This window comes from Saccostrea echinata, unplaced genomic scaffold, assembly GCF_033153115.1.
Source record: "Saccostrea echinata isolate AGI-Se365-2 ecotype Australia unplaced genomic scaffold, CSIRO_AGI_Sech_v1 ptg000029l, whole genome shotgun sequence".
NCBI classification, from domain to species: domain Eukaryota; kingdom Metazoa; phylum Mollusca; class Bivalvia; order Ostreida; family Ostreidae; genus Saccostrea; species Saccostrea echinata.
Window position 1 is genome coordinate 37284440 of NW_026889778.1, and position 18501 is coordinate 37302940.

General features: G+C 31.6%; 1 protein-coding gene and 1 long non-coding RNA gene across 2 annotated transcripts in view; one reads left to right on the top strand and one right to left on the bottom strand.

Moving 5' to 3' along the window:
• Window positions 1-18501, top strand: part of LOC133195887 (protein lifeguard 4-like) — a 396544-nt gene that overhangs the window by 360179 nt on the left and 17864 nt on the right. The gene's annotated exons all lie outside the window — the stretch shown is intronic.
• LOC133194791 (uncharacterized) lies at window positions 10524-12416 on the bottom strand. Its single transcript, XR_009722177.1, has 3 exons — window positions 12337-12416; window positions 11918-12023; window positions 10524-10811 (listed from the first exon to the last, which is right to left on the bottom strand). It is a non-coding gene; the product is annotated as an uncharacterized LOC133194791 (long non-coding RNA).

Consider the following 18501-nt stretch of genomic DNA (forward strand, 5'->3'; position numbering starts at 1 on the left):
AATCCAGTCAAGTTTAAAAAATCAATTATTTTGTTGCCATCGTAATAATAATAATAAGAAATAGTTAATTTAACCAAAAATATATTTTCGTAGAATGTTGTATTATAAATTTTAGTGAAAAATTCTTGTTACTCAAGCTTTTTATGAGTGTGTTATGGTTATGGAATTTCTAATGAATTATCGGTTATTTTTAATGCTCCGTGTGGCTAACAGAAATGAAAAGTTCGTGATCAATATACTATAATATAATAGTAATACCTTTGTTCAATGTATGATAGTATCGATTTGAAGTTTAAATTATCATGATTAAAGTTCGAAAAGAACTAATTAAAAATATTTTTTTTTAAATAATTACTATACGTGTAAATACATGCACATGTATATATGATATTTATGTTTTAATAGCATTAAATAACCGGGAATATAGCAGGTAAAATTGGATATGCTAAAAAAAACTTTTTTGGAACAGTCAATATAGAATGGAAATAGAATATAAATGTTGGGATTTGGACTACTTGCCCTTTGCATGCTATAGAGGAAAGGCTGGTAAATTATCTGTGTTCATATCTAAAAGTTGCAAGAATATTTTTGTAGCAAGGATTAATATTCTTCCATTCTATACGTAGTGTAGATAGAAAAATTTATCAATGATATGGGATATTTTATTTTCTATGTCACATTTGAACTAATCATAGAATGCAAATAAATTGATATTTACATACAAATTGGAACAATACAGATCGTGTATTTTACAATGCAGTTGGAAATTATACAGAACAGAATACAGAAGGAAAAATAATTGGCAAAAATCGAAAATTTCAGAATACAAATCGAAAATTATAAAAATTCCCAGAGAAAATATGCAAATTGACAAATTGACAATCAAAGAATACAAATAAAAAAAAATACAAATGGTGAAATATACATGCTGTTTCGGCATACATGTCCTGACGTTGAGGTTTCCAAAAATGTTTTTAAGAATTTATCAAAGATATGTTCTTGCAAAAATGTTCACAAAATATCCATGCAATTTTATCCAAAAAAAAAACAATCTAAATAAAGTTTGAGCATTTATATATATTCTTAAAACAAGCAATTTCAAAAACGGACCTCATAGACAGTTCTCGATTTAACGTCATTTTATGATGAAGAAAACACTTGCTGTGGCCTTCAACTCGACATTTAGATACATCGACGACGCATTGTCAATTAACAATGGTTATTTCCATTCTTATGTCGATACGATATATCCTGGTGATCCTGAGATAAAAGATACCACAGAGTCTGACAAATCTGTTTCATATTTGGATATTTTACTTGAAAAAGACGGTAATGGTAATCTAACAACCAAGCTTTATGATAAACCTGATGACTTTAACTTTTCAATCGTCAACTTCCCTTACCTGCATACGGGGTTTATATCTCTCAGTTGATTCGATATGCAAGAACATGCTCTATGTATGTACAATTTCTAAAACGAGGTAAGTTATTTACAAACAAGTTGATGAAACAAGAATATCAGCAGTCTCGTTTAAAGTCATCATTTCGTAAGTTCTATGGTCGATACAATGACCTTGTCAGCTCACTCTTCCATGGCACCTGATCCCACCTCTGATGTTTTGGAGGTCCGTCTTTGCTTTGCTCCTATCTTGTATTGTTTAATGGACTTTTGAGCTTGAATACTGGTCGTTTTCTCCATATATTTCATTATTCCAAATGACTGGCGTATTTCTTAATCACAGCCTAGTTTTGTCTCTGAAGTCCGGTATTAGTTAAAAAAAAATTCACCATTCGAAAAATCTGTTTCCTAGAAAATTCTTCTCATTTGAGTACTTTTTTTTCAAAATCCTATTCATTTGGATTGGGAGAATTTCTGTTTTCATAGAACAGTTTTAAAATATTAATATAGAGATTCCTTTCACCACCAATTTAAAAGAAGATGACTGACTTTTCATGATGTAATCAAAAATTATGGCGTTATGGTACATGTATATTGTTTTTGTATTATGATAGATATATCATACTACTAAATGCAGTTGTTGTTTTATAGATATTTTATTATTGTAGAAAAATATAGATATCCAAATTGGACATGAACAGTATGTTCAAATACCCTGTACAACACAAATAGAAAACTATGGAAAGAACTTGTGATGTATATATTAAATGGTGTTCTTTAGTAGTTTATTGGTTTTTTGGCAAGGGGTATAATTCTTTGGAGGAGCATTTGGTTTGCATTGTTTACACAATGACGACAATATTTAATCGAATTTCGGATACTGTCAGTATTTTTACGGCAAACGTAAGAGATTAACTAATTAGATTACAGTAAAAATTGGCCCTAGGCGATATTTTCTGAGCTTCTTGGTTTTTTTTTTCTGAATTTTAATGGTTTGTATCTTGTGAAGTGGGTGGTGTTTTACAATCGGTTTTTAAATATATATTTGTTTATCAACAGGCAAGTTTTTTTTCCTCCAGAATTTGAATTAAAACAAAATGCATCCTTTGTTAATTTTCCCTGGCAATGACTGTTGATCGATGGTTCATTGGCTATGTAATGGATAAATAACGAGACGGTGTTGAAAAGTTTAGAGAAAACATTCACTCCGTGGGCCGAAGGCCTTAGGAGGGGATGTTTTATCTAAACTATTCAACACTACTGAGTTATTTATCTTACTTAAAAAAACTTCCCCACTTTGGACCCCAAAGAAACATTTACCCATTCACATATCCAACTTTGCTGTAATACAATGGAATCTAGCCCATTTAGATATCCAAAAGTGACACAATACAATAGCCTAATCGAACACCCTTTTTATTCATGGACTAGTGAGCATGAAACTACATGGTACTAATGTCATTTCAAACCTTTCCATTGTTCAGAACAGTCATGAAATCAGATGAAGAATAGTTTTAAATCCAAAGTAAATTTAGAGATGTTCAGATAGTGTTTTGAATACGTTTGACCTGAAAGCAGAAGAAAACTACAGAATTTTGATAAAAGGTTGGAAATCTATCATTACATATAAGATGATGATTAGTTGAGGAAGAGTGTTGGAATCTTATGGAGTTTCATTCGGACAATACTTCTAGTAGTGCTAAAACAGATGAAAAGATTGTTGGTGTTATATGGAACCTGCTTTAAAAATATTCCATATCAAGATCTGCAATAAAAAAAAAAGGTGACAAAAAAGTTGGGCTGTCAATTTAATAAATTGTTTTGGGAAGTACGCAAGAAAAGTATGAAAACAGAGATCATGAACCTCGAAAAATCTTAGAGGATTTGCTGATAACGGACCCCTAAAATAATATTCAGCAACAGGAAATGATGTGGTTTAAGGTTCAAGATGAAAATGTATTTATAAGCGTGTCAAAAAGTGATGTTTTCAAAATTTAAGACCGGAAACTGTTAAATTACCATCGGATAAGTATTGGATATATTATTGACGACAAGAGTTTAATAGTGTGCAAAATTCGGAGGAATTGTAATTTTTGTGAGCATTGGAAGAACATTTTTAACACGATTCTAATGGTATGAAAAATGCGAAGTGATTAATTCCGTGTGTATTAGGCATAAATTCTAATAGTGTGACAAATTCGGTGTATTGGAAATACTTTTTTAAACTCTTTTATCTCTTCTGTTCATTTCTTAATTATGTTTGTATGCACAGTTGGATATTTAAATATCCAAACGATAGACAGTTGGATATTTGAATAGCCAACTGATGGCCAGTTGGACCTTTGAATATCCAACTAGTGATGGTTGAATCGGTAAAAATATACGTAGACTAATAACAATGGGTGACGTCATTGAAGTTTTTAAAGTACAAACAAGTGTTGGGCCCTACTTGGCAAGTAATTGCTTCGAAAAATACATGTGCAAATTATAGTACAGTGGCTACAACGTTATTGTTGACAAACCAATCGTGCAGAATCGTTCGTGTAACGTGCGTGATCGTTCGTGTAACGTGCGAGATCGTGCGTGTATCAGACTCAATCGTTTGCGGTTTTAATCGTGCGTGATCGTGCGTTAAGAAACGTGTAAATTTCATTTTGTAAGTTTTTAACGGAATGATATTTGTTATGCAAGCATTTCGCTTGTTTTGTTTTTTTTTCAATCCAAATAAAATAAATGAAGCACGATTTACATAATTAAAAGCAGAACGAACTAATTATCGCTTGGAAATGAAAAAATATAGTAAGTCGTACAATATTGTGTTCTCGTCAAATAGCGTGATTTTTTGTGATAAATCGTTCTAAAGTCTTAGATGATTAAAAAAAATTTCTATGATGTTAATTATATTTACTGCTAATTATGGTCAAGATATTTTTAAAATCAATATATCAAAAATAGATATTTTTTACAAATAAATAAATAAACAATTCTCAATGCTTACATAAATATTTAGTCGGCGAATGTACATGTGTTTATCTCTGGAGCTTACTTTTAATTATTTTTATAATTTCTGCAAATATATGATTTGTAAAAATAATTGTTGATTTTAGAGATTCCCAAATGGAAACATAGATATAACTTATAATTTACTTCATTTTCATGCCATTTTTTTCAAACCTATCCCTTTCTGCATATTATGAAATCCAATTCAATCAAAACTCACGGTCCACCTACATATACATCTTCTGATAGAACGAAAAAACATCAGTTTTCTTAAGTCGGAGAAGTACGTAAATAATTATTTGTAATCTAAAATAATTAATAAGTCTTACATGTATTTAGTTCCAGAAATATCCATTTCTATTTTTGATATTCATTTTTCATAGTCAATGAAATATAAATCAATATTTATTTGAGATCTAAAATGAGTATTAACTAAAGCCTTATTTCGTTTTGAAAATATCCATTCCTAAAGAATTTGAGGTATTTTGCGTGAAGAATCGTGCGTTTGCGTTAGCAATCGTGTAAGATCGTGTAACGTGTAGAGTCGTGTGCGTGAAGGATCGTTCGTGTAACAGATTTTATCGTGCGTTAATCGTGCGGAATCGTTCGTGTAACGTGATCGTTCGTGTAAGTTGTCAACAATAACGTTGCAGCCACTGTAATTTATGTAATTGATACCACAATCATAACGGAGACACTTTATCTTTTGATAATATATTCAGCGAATTACGCCCGCCAATTTCACTGCCTTGGATCCGTTCCCGTGAACTTGTGCACATCTACACAACTGTCAACATGTAAATTTCGTGCCATTTTTCTCGAGATTGTCAAATAATCATTAGAAGAAAATTCACACGATTAAATTTACAAAATTAAATTGAAATATACGCGTAGCATCATTTACTTTATATTATCTTGTTGATTATGTCAACATTTTGTATTTTGTTTTGGATTTTCCTTTAAAGATGAAATAAGAAGATAACGAACAGAATTCAATCTCGAAAGTCCAATGAAACGATGCAAATGTAGAGCAGAGCAAACACGGACCTCAAAATTTAGAGGTGGGATTAGGTGCCAGATTCATTTCTAAATGAGCAGCATAATTTATATATATATTCAAACCCATAATAAAAAATAAGTATATTACAGCACTGTATAGTTGTACATAGCCTTAGACTAACAATTCTTACCTGTGTTATGCCTTTGTTATACCTGTTATGTCTGCATTTGACTCTGAACGTGATTGATTATATGCAAGCACAACATGGGAGTGTTTTTGAGAATTATCAATGATTGTTATGCATGCTTCCTTTTATAAACATTAGGTTGTAAAATTCCCGATTACATCAACACTGGTCTACAAAAAATATGTAACGTAGACTGAAGGTGTAGTATTTTATGATCATAAAAACCTTTACTACTTTTCACTCATTTCACTTGTAACTATTTAATTATTTTTCTGCATAAAATGTTTAATCTCTTTGAAGATATTGTTTAATTTGTGTTAATGTAAATTACACCAAAAAAATAAAGAGATGTGTGAGTTTCCATACTGACAAAAATATTCTCAATTTCAATGATTATTGCTCGTTAAAAACTATAATCATTTCTTCAATGTTTTATTTTGGTCATCACTTTAAAAATTGACTTTAAGACAGTAAATTACAGCTATTAATTCATGTGTACCCCCCCCCGCCCCCCCCCCCCAAAAAAAAAAAAAACAATGCAACATATTAGTATTACATGTACGTATTTGTGATAGCAATGCAAATTATACATGCAAGTCTCATATCAAAGCCATAAACAACTGCTCCTCTATATTCATTCTTTATTTCATATTGATTTAAGTATGTTTTTTTTTTAAAAGACGTGTTAAACAAATCATTTTTTAAAGATTTTTTTATCCAGAATGTTGCTACACTGAGGGAGAATTTATAGTTCTTCCCCCTTTTTTCGGGGGGGGGGGAGATCTTGGCGGGAAACACTAAAAACAGTGCCGCTATTTAGTACAGATATAAACATGAAGTCAATCATTCTGTAAAAGGGATGGAAAATATGTTTACTTGTATTTTCCTGTCTTAGCGATGACATCATTAATATATTTGTTGTATATCTTCAATTTTATTTTTTTTAGGTGATTACTCTTACATAAAATTGTGCAATATGTTTTTGTTTTGACTTTAACATTTTACACTTTCTCTCTGAGCTTTGCTATCTATTAAAATCAATTGTGGTTTGGCCTTTCTCATTATGAATGCATGAGATACGTCAATTCCCAAAGAAAATAATAAAGACTAGCAATCCTAAATGACAGAATTTGAATAATGCGAGCAAATATTTCTGTCTGTCTAATCTTAGATATGACAGAACAATGCATTACCCGTACTTGATTCAATTTTCTCTATTTACTGCAGACGTTACAAAAATTAAAGTGTTACACATGTATCAGATATTACCGAAATATAACATATATATATATATATATATATATATATATATATATATATATATATATATATATATATATATATATATATATATATATATATATATATATATATATATATATATTGATAAGAACAACATTAGAATGTGTTCTCGTTCGAACTATGGAAAATAAAACTTTGATACTTCATAGACCTTTTGACCACCTATAGAGTTTCAATTCCTATTTGGATATTAAGGATTAAACATTAAACAACCTTTTGCCAAAATCATTAAAGCTCTATTACATTAAAGGTTAATTACAAATGTGTTGATTATGTATGTTCTTCCTCTTTGGGTTCTGTCCCTCTGACGAGTGTATTTTTTTTTTTTATTTGTGCATTGAAACTCTCTTCAAAAGTAAGATCTTAAATTATCGCCCAGCAAAGGAAGATGTGCGAGTGAGCATTCCATTACTAAATAAAGGTGGCTGAAGATAAGGTATGTCTGTTAGTCTGTAAGAAGTCCCCGTAGGAAGTCCTAGATCTCCATAAACACTAAAAAGGGGGAGGGGTAAAAAATAGTAGAAAGTATAATGTATACATGTACCATTAGTATAAGTAGTATCTCGAGAATCCTTGTGGAATGCTGGGGCAGTATAGTAAATTCTAATTCAATTTAAGTGCCTGGTTTTTCTTATAAAAATAGAAATTTTAAAATGCATTGAAGAGAAACAATTCAACTATCTTTTACTCTCTATAGTTATTAATGACTAGAATTACCATGATGATACACATATGTATATGTATAGAGTATGTGAGAATAAGAAAACCTTGATGGGTAGTGGTATCCAAATTATGTGAAGTTCTGAACACAATCATGCTTTATATTGGCCATTATTTTTTTTTAATATTAATTATAAATTAGATTCATTGTCTTTCTAAAATCACAAAAAATTTGAATTTTGTGATATGACATTTTGCTTTTGGCTAAAACTTTTTAAACGTTCTCTGAACTTTACTATACAATAACATGAATAAGTTAACTTCATATGTGGCTATCTAGCATCTTCGATATGAATGCATGGAAATAGTCAATTGAAAAAATAAATAAATAAAGAAGAGAATCCTAAATTACAAAATTTGAATACATTAAAATACAAGCAAAATGTTTATGTCTATGTTTAGATATGACAGTTATTATTACGCAATAATAAGCCTTGTATGAAATAATTGTAGTTTTTCTCTAATTAGTCAATGCACACATGGCAGTGAGTATAATTAATTCAGATAGGACCAAAACATGGAATCTAGAATTTCTTCGAATCTTACATTCTTTACTGAATTTAAAGGAAACAACGTATACCATTGCTAATAAAATTCACATACAATAATGTTTATCACATAACGAATGTAAGCTTCAATGAGGTGGTCGCATAAATTATGCATTAACCTACAACTGAGATAATATTTTTTGTTTGTTTTTTTTTTTAACGTCCCTTTCAAGAATTTTTTACTCATATTTAGACGCCACAACTTGCAGGTGGAGGGCTGCAAATTTACACATGCGCTCGGCACTTAAGGCCTCTGAGCAAGATCTTTATTGTGCCAGCACCTTCTGCCACGGGACTTCGGTTTGTACGGACCGGTTCGAGATAAGTAAATGTAGCCCTTCTATTATACACTACCAATTTAAATGATAGTTAAATAGTTAATGTTTTTACATCTAACCCCAATTAACGCTACATTTTTCCTCTCCTTCTGGATGACTGAGAACCAGGTAACATCTTCTTGTGAATCGTTCATGAAATATGCTTGTGAATCGTTCATGAATTCATCTAATTGTGTTCTTTATATCGTATATTTTTTTGTTTGTTTAGCATTATACATGTATATATATATATATATATATATATATATATATATATATATATATATATATATATATATATATATATATATATATATATATATATATATATATATATATATATATCGTAAGATACATGTAAGTTACAGCTTTTTGTCCCCTACCGTATTTAATTTAACAAAGCTTTGTTTGTATCAATTGTTTGTTTGTTTATTGTTTAACGTCCCTCTCGAGAATTTTTCACTCATATGGAGACGCCACCACTTGCCGGTGGACAGCTGCAAATTTTGATGTTTGTATCAAAATATAGTTTCTACTCAAAAGTTTTAACGAGGCCGAGTCTAATTCGAGTGCGCACAACTTTGCGCAGCTTTTTAATTTCATGCAGTCATATCTGCGACATTACACCTTTCCCAAATATTGTGATTTTAATACAAAATTAACATTATCTGTAACTCCTATGGGTCTGAAAATGTGTTTTTACGACATAATTAGGAAAAAAACACTGAAATGGCTCGAACGACGTCACTGTTTCCCGATTTTGTAAGCAATACATGACTAAAGCTTGTATGTTCAAGACGTCCATGGATATTATACTAAAAACTGTTGGCAGAACATCAAAAGAAACATACTAGCAATCTAAGCAGTGCTATTTTTTACCAAAATAATTTATCTGCGCCGATATATATTTATACCGCAATATGGCAATTTTAGAGGTATTGGGCATTGAAAAAATAAACTTTGTAATAATTCCTAGACCAACCTAGATGATCAACCTTTTTGAAATTTCACGATTTGGTGACATTTTACAATAACTTTAATGTACTTGGCTGAAAAAGAAATCTCTAGGGCAGAAATACAAAAATTATGGAAAAATGTGATAATTTGGCGCTTTTCCAACAAATTCCCATATGGTCCAATAGTAAAACTTGAAAACTTCTTAGATGGCTCCCCTCAGAAAACGGGACGGTAAACATTCGATTTTTTAATCTTAAAACAATAAATATAATAGTAAAAATTAATTCAAGAAAATATATCAAAATCTCTAAGGTAGAAATAATTAGACTCGGCCTCGTTAAAAACAAAACAATATTATTATGAAAAGTATAGATTTGCATTTCGCTTTTTCATGTTTTTTTTTCACAGAAATAGATGTAGACATGACACTGAAAACAAGCAGGAATGTTCCTGCCAAATCGATGACCATTATGGCGGTGTATGGGGAAAAAGCAGCAGATGATAACTGTTTCATTATTTGAGGAACAGGACGGGAGATTAAGGGGTCTATTATTGATAGAAGAGAGCACCCACCGTGCTTGGGTCTTGAATTACTAAAACATCCTTCTGGATACTGAGCTCTCTCTCTTGAGGTACAAGGAGAGACATAACATAAATTTTAATATACTCTTCAAAAAAAGAAACGCATAGTAGAATTTTAGTGACACATTGAACATTAAGATTATTTAGTAAAATGATGCATTGATAATAAAGAAATGTGGTGTTAACAGGGATCATCTTTTTATCATACATGTAATGATATGTATTCTCTAATAATGGACCGGTAACGGTAGCCTGCAGTTAGAATATCCTTATGCATTTACAAACATGCTGCAACCCTGCCCCGTTTTTCGAATACGTAACATAGTTCAGACACATGTTGAATTGATCCAATGTCGGTCTTCGAAACAACGGCATATAGATTCTGGACTCTATATATAGTCTACTGCATCACAAAAAAGACAAATGTTCGATTAAAAGAATATTATGTGATATAGATTTACTCAAAATATTTATTACTTAAACAAAAATTACACTATATTATTAACTTCTTTCAAATATTATTTACTTAATATCTTGTATGAACATATTTGGCCCAAATGGAGCGGAGGGCACAGTCTTGAGGATCCGGGCTGGGAATTCTCTTCATTTGGCTGGATACATATCAATAATCCGGATGTGTTTGTATTTTTAAATCACAGTCCTTTATAAAACATCCCACTACCAAAACGTCTGTTCTCCATTCCTTCAAAATCTCCAGTTTTTGATTATTTAAAACTTTGAGATGAATGACAGCCATTGCAGCCAAAAATGTACGTAGAAGTCGTGGGAACAAATTTGGCTGGAAAATAAAATTTCAATCAATGCCAATAATTTTATATAAAGATGCACAGTGCTGAGATACACATGTAGCTATACTGAAACGCAAAAGAAACGCAACATCCTAATTTTAGGGGGAAAATTATATACAGGTTATAACTTTGTACTTAAAAAGTTAGGACATCTTCAACTTTGCCAAATCAGTAATATAACGGTTGAATGATTTTCATTCCATTACCGGAAGTTGATTTTGAGCCCTCTTAACAAAAATCAAAAATTGCATGTTTAATAAAACATTTGACAAAAATTTGGGTTTTTAAGGGTTTGTAGCTGTTAATCATAAATATTTCACTAATATTCCGAGAAAAAAATTCTTCTTTCTTTTCCCGATGTGATTCCAATATTTCCTCAAAATGACTGAAAACATGCATTTTCATTGCTCTTGCTGGAAATTCTTAAAATTAAGGTAAAGGAGAGTTGCAGATGCAAATTTGCACTACGTAACGACTCATCAGGCTCATGCGTTTCAAAAGCATGAATGACACGACCGGAAGTCCCAGGGTTACTACACTACGCCACGTTCTAAAGAGAAAATTCGACCTCAGTATCTGAAAAACAGGCTTTTAAAAATGTAAAAATATTTCTTTCTCTCAGATCAAGAGATTGATAAACCTAATGCGTCGTAGAAATCGAGCTGCAATTGTTGTACATGGCGGACTAGCACGCTTAATTGAATGGTCGGAAGGGGGTGTTTTAAGAGTTATGTTACTTTCTAAGGTTTAAAGATAACATTCAAAAATGAATACAGTAAGGTAAAAAGTAAATTTACAAACATCAGATATTTGATTCAAACTTTGAATGTTATTTTTAAACCTTAGAAAGTAATCCATAACTCTTAATTATTAAACATGCAATTTTTGATTTCTGTTAAGAGGGCTCAAAATCGAATGAAAATCATTCAACCGTTAAATTACTGATTTGGCAAAGTTGAAGATGTCCTAACTTTTTAAGTACAAAGTTATAACCTGTATATAATTTCCCCCCTAAAATTAGGATGTTGCGTTTCTTTTTGCGTTTCAGTATATATAGCATAAAACCACATAACACATTAACAAAGGAATGTGTTACCTTTTGTGTTGTAATTTTAAAATCAATGCTTCTAATAAGCTCTGTCTTATCGATGACGGCCCAGGCAAGTAAAGCATGTATGTAGAAGTCTTCGGAAGGTATTAGGCTGGAAAATAAGATAATGATCAATATGTAAATAGTATAAATCACTAAATTTTCGCGACACCTTATTTTTGCGAGATAAACATGTACTCTATGTACTCTTTTTTTCACGAATTGTAGTTATTGCTCTATATTATCTTTAGGAATACTAATATACGCGAATGATAATTTCGCGAGTTCACTGTCTAGCGTAATTACAAGACAAGAAAATAAAGTTCCGGCGAATAAAATGAGATTTACAGTATGCAGAGTTCTGAGATAGCTAAATAGCATAAAACCACATAGTTAAACCTTATAATCAACAATGACTGTGTTACCTTTTGTCGGGCGATTTCAAAATCTGAAGCTCCCGCGAATGCTTCTAATAAGCTCTGTCTTATCATGCTGCTAGCCTAAATAATAGAAATATGTATTACTACAGTAAGACAATTTCTTGAAATTTGAATGAATTAAAGTTCATCATCATTCTCCCCACTCATATAAAATTTTGCTTAAACGCTTATATATGATTTTATGAAAATATGTGTTTATAATTAGAATAAAAACAATTTCATTTTGTTGAGCAAAATTTTTACATGATGATAATTTTTTATAAAAGAAAAAATAGACATATATCCCAGTAAGAGTCATCTATCTTATCAGAGTATCGATGAACCTTAAGTTCTCTTGTTATTTTTATATAATTTAGCTAGTGTACATATAATAATGTAACTATGAAAAACTTATCATCTAAAGTCAAATGTTTTGATTATTAACAGATGAAAATGTTGCCAATCTTGCCAGTTAATGTTGTGCAACCTGACATCTATAAAAAATAGTACGTCGAAAATAATTTTTGATTTTTCTCATTTTCTGAGTATTACAAAATTAGGAAAAATTACATATAATATGCAACAATCAAAGTTTTATTGAAGTAAAATGATCAATCACCTCTCTTACAAACAAACAAGCATACATACAAGTAACAAAACAAAAGAAATACGCAAACATAAAATTAATATGACAAAGAAAATCAGAATTCAAATAACAGTTTTATTGTGACAAGAAGCATAAAGATTCAAATTCAATTCATACTGATACATTTTATAATTAATATCTTACAAATTTACCTAAATATTGTCTTGATGAAAAGTTTACCGGTATATTTTTATGACAACGACCGTGAATTTTCCTAAATGACTTTGGCTCAATGTCATGACATACCCTAAAGTCATGCTTGGTCTTCCAATGAATTTCTATTAGAAAGTAATGGATCGGGTCTGACACGAATTATAGATTTACACAAATAACCAGATCATAAGTAATCTTAGAGTAAACTATGAACTTCTAATGCTTATCCATTATAAAGTTTTTCTATCAGCTCTCTTTGAATTTGCATAAATGACCAAAGAACAAGATCATAACACACCTTCCAGCTATAAACAACTTTGTTCATGCCAAGTATGGGCAATTGTTTCTCCGTTACAAAGCACTGGTCAGAACAAAATTGGAAGCATGAACAGACGGAATCTTGAAATCAGTTCATGTCATATCAGAATGTGTTACCTCGCTTTTCACCTTGGTCTCAAATTCAACAGGGGGCTTTCCTTGGGCATGTCACACCATCACTTTGATTTTGTTTGCAAAATCTTAAATAGAATTTGTTATCATCAGGAAACCATAATTTGTGCAATAAAGGTCTTTTTGATCTTGGCCTTTGACCTTTTTATCTGTAACGAACTAACGATGCGTATAGCTTTGTGTATTCCGAATATGCAAGTCGGCCTTTGAGGATCTGTTAGTGGCTGTAGCAAATCACGTGACCTAAAACAAAGGTAGATAAGCGAGCGCAGCTAAGCTGCGGGGTTCTTTAACTCCAGACAGCAGAGAGAAGGAGACGGATATTCAGAAGCTAAGGTTACATGTAGTTGGGTGGGTGGTCTAATATTAAGGCTTACCACAATTATTGTAGCAATACTAGGTGGAATGTCTGACGGTGAAGGCTTGCCATAATAAATTGGTAGTATTGTGCTATTACTGTAAAGAATCATGACTAACCACTTAGAGGCCGACCATAGAGAGAGAGGACAACCTCTCAGAGGCTTGCCTGGTAACCTTCCTGGACACAGTGTAAGTCTCTGGTAGCAGTGGATGACTGTTCGTCCTGAATAAGGACAACTCAGTATATCCTCTGTTGTCAGAGGCTGACCATTAGTAGTAAGTTAGGACTTGGCATCGTGACTGACACTAAGAGCCTGAATGAGGCATAATGGGTGTATGTCCGGTGGCATTTGTGACCCCCCCCCCCCACTTTCTTTTGTAAATATAAGGCCGACCTTTAAGTGTGATTCCCCCCCCCCCCCCTAAATAAGGAAAGGGCCATATTTGTATATATTTGCAGTCCAATCATTTCATCCAATCATTTTAAGTCAATATTAATATCAATTAAAACCCGAGATCCTGGATTCAACCAGGTACGGACTCCTCAACATGTTACATTTCGGCATCAATAACAGTGAGGGTTTTATCTAAGTTGGTTTAAAAAATTTCGTTGCAAAACTTTTATTAAGTACTTTAAGAGACTTCATGTAGAATGGTGTGGACAAACAGAATTACGGACAGGCCCAAATTAACATCCCCTGATTCTAGCGAAAGTGGGAGGATAAAAGTGAAAAGTTCAGTATATTAATCTAAAAGTGTTGAAACTTCGAGAAGTCCAGACCTCTCCTATGCTTGATTCGTTAAATACGTAATGTTCATGTAAATGAATAAAAAGCTTACCTTTAATTGTCACATTGTCAAGAGTTCACTTTAAACAATCACATGGAATAGTTAAGGTACATAATGAGTCAAAATCATGTGTTTCTTTTATGAAAGTTGTATCACAAAACAAAAGATTTATGTGGAATATGAATATAGCGAAGTTTTGGCAACTCAACTGCACTGTAATGCAAGAAAAAGCAGCAAAATGTAAGTGCCTGGAAAACAAATGTTGTACCTATCGCTTTGGTTTTATCGTCAATGTCCACAATGTCAAGGTCATGCGTCCTTCATTTTTAGCGTGAAACTTATAAACAACATTAAACTGGAGCAAGCAGAAGTGAGAAATAAGTTCTGATCATCTTTTTTGAAGATTGTATAAAAATTCTCGGTCATCCGACATTTATATCTATGGAATTGAAACCATGGTAAATTCTTCAACTTTTCAGCGCATGCGTACAAGAAAGAGGAAGAAGTGAAGTAATATTTTTGTGTTGGGTTATACAAAGATTTTTTTTTACTTTTAGGTTCTGAAACCTGTAATTTTCTGAAACCTAATACCTTCAAAAACTAAATAAAATTTGCATGTATTATGCATAAATTCTACTTTTGTCGATTTTCGCGTTTTTCCGTCACGGTGTCACTTTAAATCTAATACATGTAAACTGTATGTACCATAATCCGCGCATTTTTTTACGCTGCTCATGGGGACACATACACTATGATATACAACTACCAGAGACACTTTTGCAATTCACAGTTTAAAAAGCGAATCATGTTCCTATTAAAATGAATTATAGGTGATTCTTGAGAAATATATAAAAACACATGCCAGGGAAACCATGGTCATTTATTTATGTGTTACCTTGTTTTTCACAGCCAGACCAAGGGTGACGTCACTATCAATTCTATCACTGAGAGTCTTCTGTAAAAATATATTTTTTACATATTATAATAAATATAAACTACACGGTTACTGTCTTGGAAAATAAGCGATATTGGGGCGAGGTGCGAGGCGAAGAAAATGTTAAAGAGAGCAAGGCTTGCACTAACTTAGTAATTGCCTATAAATATTGCTTATATGTCAAGACAGACAGTTTCCTTGTACATGTATTATGTTTATCCTGTAACATAGTTTAATTTACATTGACCCCACAAAACAAGTATAAATAAGCTTGTTCCTTTTATTTGAGTCTTTAAAGATGCAATTACATAACTATTCAGTATTTTTATGGTAATGGAATTTATAGATCACAAGTGGGATAGAATCTTTTAATATTTGTGAAAATATATTTTTTAAAAAAAAACTTGTTTCACGAGTGAAATAATTCCATACCCGTCTACGAAGAATTGAATTTCCTGTTTACTACATGATCTTTGGTTTTCCTTTTGCCCATAGTGGTTGTGTCTGTAGACTTTGAGAGTTTTATTTTGTGTCAGAAAGGCTTTTTTCACTATCGCTACATGTATTTACAATGTACATGTGACACCTGATACCAAAATTTCTCAAAATTTTTGTTCAAATATTACACGTTTACAATTTCCAATCTTAAAATTGCTCATACAGAATCTCATAGCTGCTCAGCTGTCATTTGTAAATTTTGAATTTACCTCTAGTTATCGTGTTGTAAATTTTGTATTTACTCCATATAGTAAATTCAATATTTTACAACATGATACATTGTAGCATCTTATGCTAGTACGTTTCTTCCGAAAAGACAGATAGAGGCAAAAGCAAAAACCGAAGAAAAATGTTATAAACAGAAAATTAAATGAACGCTTTTATAGTTGTAAATATGGAATTTCTTTCACTCACTATTCATGAGACTGTAATTTTTGATATTTTTACTCGTGCTTTGTACTCTGGAAAACTTTCAAAAAGTCCAGTTTTCTACCATTCGTGAAGAAAAATTTCATATTGAATATTTTCTATGTATCACCATATTCAATGTTGAAAATTTACTTGGAGTATAGTTGATCCAAAGAAATTACTAAGTAAACTTAAATTATATATAATAATAATATAAAGCCCATACCGAGTCTCCAATGTATATATTGCGAAAGTAGGCCTTAGTAATTGGTTCATCCTCATTCTGGAAAACAATATACACAAATATTAGAAACCAGCTGAGATTGGTGTCATATAATCAATTTGAACAACCCGTTCCATATTAAAATATATTCACTATCATAATTCGTGGTCACGTATTTTTTTTTTATTTTGTGGAAACGTATTTATTTTCGTGGCAAGGAATTGAATTTCGCATCCTCATTTTTTTTTTCTTTCGTGACCATGATTTTTTATTTCGTGATTACAGATAGATATTATGTTTTTAATAGAAATCAGCTAGAATTTTATGATAACTGCTTGGATTGTATGAAACGTTTGTGACTATAAGAAATAGACATTACCGTGCGAGCTTCATAACCCATTATAAAGGCTTCCCTGGAGACCCATTCTCTTCTTGAGCTATTAAAGTACTGGAAAAAATTATAATATTGTTACATATGCATTAAAAATCATGTTTGAAATGTAAATCATCTTTATTCCTGAAACTGGGGACTATTTTGTAACCGGTTAGTCGCAAGTTTTTCAGACCGAGTAACCGGTTAACCGAACGGATAAATTTCTTATGAATTATTCAACTTATTTCTAACAAGGATTATGAGAATTCCTTACCATAAAAAATCAGGGGAAAAAAAAGATACAAATACATGTATGAAAGTTTATTTCGCTTTTTATTGCAAACGGAGCCAAGCCATATTTTCATCGACATTAACATCAATTTCTCTTCTCCGGGACCCACTGCTATTCTTACTTTTTAAAAAAATGATTCATTGACCTCCGAAGATAAATGGCAGTAGAATTTTGATGATAAATAGAATACTATATAAAACATAACTACCATATGCTCGTGCCCCCTCAATAATAACGTCTGACGACCTATGTCCCCCTTGTGAAGGGATTTTTGGTAGTTGATAGCCCCCCCCCTCCCCAACTGAAAATGCATCCCCCCATTGCATGCCTCCTACGGGCAACTTCAAAACTTATTAATAAGAAATCGCTCTGGTGGCATATATGTAGATGTTCCGGGAATCACAAGATACTAAACTGATGAAATTTTGCACTATTATCATGTCACCACTGAAAAGGGGGGGGGGGGGTTCTGCATGATCTCAGGCATAAATACATTAGTTCACTATTCTATAACAGTTTTAAACACACAGTAAACTAGTATATTAATATATAAAATAAGCGCTTCATATTCTTTTCTTTTAGCTTTTCTTAATTGTTTGGTTTTAGTTTTATGTACTCGTGTTTTTAAAATTTGCTGTCTCGGTTTCTCTTCAAATATCACCATTTCTAAGGCATTTCGCTAAATAAATTACAAAGTTAACTAATTTTTGCAGTGATTTACTAAACAAGAACATTTACCCAATTAAACATCGATCGATGAGTAGAGAAAAACAGCTGTTGTTTTTATGTAATAATTGAAACAAATTAAAGCCGACAGAATTTTTCATACAGGGTACGTGTAGATAAACTTTGATTGTAGTATTCACTGGCTTACATGTATAATAATTGTGGGAAATGTTTTGAACGGGTCGCGTATCAGTTTTAAACATGCTACTTCGACTTCGAGTATTAATTTTAAAAGGTGGAAATATTTTTATTGTACATTGTATACTGCAAAACCTGTCGACTAATCGGTTATGAAAATTGTAACGGTAAAATTACGATC